The sequence below is a fragment of the Dermacentor silvarum genome, chromosome 8 (genome assembly GCF_013339745.2).
Source record: "Dermacentor silvarum isolate Dsil-2018 chromosome 8, BIME_Dsil_1.4, whole genome shotgun sequence".
NCBI lineage: Eukaryota > Metazoa > Arthropoda > Arachnida > Ixodida > Ixodidae > Dermacentor > Dermacentor silvarum.
The window spans coordinates 112,639,766-112,642,803 of record NC_051161.1 but is presented as its reverse complement, the minus strand read 5'-3'; the positions used below and the strand labels follow the sequence as shown (position 1 = coordinate 112,642,803).

General features: G+C 42.1%; 1 non-coding gene across 1 annotated transcript; it reads left to right on the top strand.

The window, feature by feature from the left end:
* Positions 1-2,473: 2,473 nt before the first annotated feature.
* Trnar-ucg (transfer RNA arginine (anticodon UCG)) lies at positions 2,474-2,546 on the top strand. Its single transcript has one exon. It is a non-coding gene; the product is annotated as a tRNA-Arg (tRNA).
* The last annotated feature ends 492 nt before the right edge of the window (positions 2,547-3,038 follow it).

The window sequence follows — 3,038 nt, the reverse complement described above, 5'->3', positions numbered from 1 at the left end:
ATAGACATAAAAGCAAGAAACGAGCACACCACCCTTGACGCAGCAGTTGCGCACAATGATTTGTTCCGCAGCACAAAACTCCGGCGCTCTAAACAGCGCTCTGCTCACGAATGTAAATATGCACATACAAGGACGTACAAGGACTACCGATGGTACTATCGATAGTAACACCTATTGCAATATCGATGGTAACACTGTCGATTGCACTATCAATAATACTATCGACAGTCTTTTTACATTATCGATATTTTCAAACAACCTATCGATGATATCGACAGTCATATTACCGATAGTTTTGCATCATTTGTAGGACATCGAGGCACCCGAACAGATGGATCTGTTGTGTCTTTATTTTTCTGCATTACTTGCTGGAGCTGTGGCAGCACAATTTCGCAAATAAAGTCACGTTCTATTCGTGCTCAAATATCAAATCCATTCTCTTATATAGTTGCTGCATAGTCACATCGCCTTGTGGAACTTATGTTCCGGCTTCAACAAATTTTTTAACCAGATGTCTACCCCCCCCCCCCTTTACAAAAAAATTTCGAGTGAAATTTTAAAAATCCTAAACCTGCCGAAGAATAAAAGCCGGCAAATCCCACGCCCTGTGGGAATCGATGTTATGCGAAGCAGTGTGCGGGGAGCCTACCAAGTTAACGAGACGACCATGAGAGCACGAAGATGTAGACAGCTCTTTCATGACCTACATGACACGCATGTCATGAGATTCATGTCATGAGTCCTCAGGAGTCCCTTTAGCAACATGTAAAAGACCTTAGGGCGAAAGACTTAGTCATACTCGTGACTATGACTTCTACCACCATCCTTTAGTTTTTCCTTCACTTAGTACCCACGTCCGAACCCATTTCGGTGTTTTTGAGTGCTTATGTTTTTCGCTGAGTCAATGTCATTTTTGCTCAGTCGTGCTCATGACTATGACTTCTACCACCATCCTTTACTGTTTTCTTCACTTAGTACCGACGTCCGAACCCATTTCAGTGGTTTTTGAGTGTCAATCTTTTTTCGCTGAGTCATTGTCATTTTTGCTCAGTCACGGTCAAGACTATGACTTCGAAACAACAACCTTAGCCTTTTCCTTCACCTAGTACCCCATCCGAACCCATTCCAGTGTTTTTTAGTGTTAATACTTTTTTGCTGTCATTGTCATTTTTGCTGAGTCATGCTCATGACTATGACTTCTACCATCATGCTTTAGTGTTTCCTTCACTTAGTACCCACGTCAGAACCCATTTCAGTGTATTTTGAGCGTTGATCTTTTTTCACTGACTCATTGTCATTTTTGCTGAGTCATGCTCATGACTATGACTTCTACCATCATGCTTTAGTGTTTCCTTCACTTAGTACCCACGTCAGAACCCATTTCAGTGGATTTTGAGTGATCTTTTTTCACTGAGTCATTGTCATTTTTGCTGAGTCATGCCCATGACTATGAGTTCTACCATCATTCTTTAGTGTTTCCTTCACTTAGTGCCCACGTCCGAACCCGTTTCAGTGGTTTTTGAGTGTTAATCTTTTTTTGCTGATTCACTGTTATTTTTGCTGAGTCATGCTCATGACTATGACTTCTACCATCATGCTTTAGTGTTTCCTTCACTTAGTACCCACGTCAGAACCCATTTCAGTGGATTTTGAGTTTTAATCTTTTTTTCGCTCAGTGATTGTCATTTTTGCTGAGTCATGCTCATGACTATGATTTTTACCATCATCATTGCTTGTTTCCTTCACTTAGTGTCCACATACGAACACATTCCAGTGGTTTTTGAGTGTTAATCTTTTTTTCGCAGAGTCATTGTCATTTTTGCTGAGTCATGCTCATGAGTGTAACTTCTACCAGCAACCTGTAGGGTCTCCTTCACTTAGTAATCACGTCCGAACCCATTTCAGTGGTTTTTTAGTGTTAATCTTTTTCGCTGGGTCATTGTCATGACCTATATGACATGCAAGTCATGACATTTATGTCCTGACTTGCGTCATACATTTCATGGACATTTATGTCATGACTTACACATTTATGTCATGACCTCTCACTTATGTTCATCATACACTCCCATACTATACCAATTTTGGTACCTACTAAGTTAACGAAATGACCATGAGAGCACCAAGACGTATGCGCATGTTTCATGACCTACATGAAACGCATGTCATTCATGTCATGAGCTATCATTTATGTTTGTCATATACTCTTGTCATAGTATGTCAGTTTTGGTACACACCAATTTAAAGAAACGACCACGAGAGCACAAAGTCGTAGGCGGCTAGATAGATAGATAGATAGATAGATAGATAGATAGATAGATAGATAGATAGATAGATAGATAGATAGATAGATAGATAGATACTGTCAAAGTAGAAAATGTTCGCCAAGAAATGCTTCGCACTTAAAAGACCCGAAACGCCAAATCTCTTGCGCAAGACATGTGGCTGTTCCATAATGCTCATTTACTGCACCGTCCGCGTGGCCTAATGGATAAGGCGTCTGACTTCGGATCAGAAGATTGCAGGTTCGAGTCCTGTCGCGGACGATCTTTTTTTTTTTTCCATCTCTATTTATTTTTTCTTTTTTCTTTAAGTTGGCAACTTCCTATCGTTACCATGTTTACCGACACACTGCTGCAGCAAGAGCCCCCCAGCTCGGTATCACAGGGGTGACAACGAAACCGACACATTTTTTTTTCAAAGCAGGCTAATTAATGCAGAGAACAGCACGTCCAGAGACGCTTATGCTGCAAAATCCGCCCAGTTTCCGTAACTGCAACAGCTGCAACGCCACCACACGGCTTTATATATGTACGGTCTGCATAGTGCACTAGTCCGGACGCGCGCTCAACTTAGGAGCTCAGATCGGGGCATCCACAATACTTGGGAGGAACTAGCAGAGGCCCACAAGACGAGCCAGATAGAGCGACTCAAGCTCACCAGCACGGGCAGGGACACCCTAATAAGACTGGGCTACTCAGTCGAATATGAGTCCAGAAAACAGCGGGTTCCTCTACCCCTGAGGGAGAAGATCACGG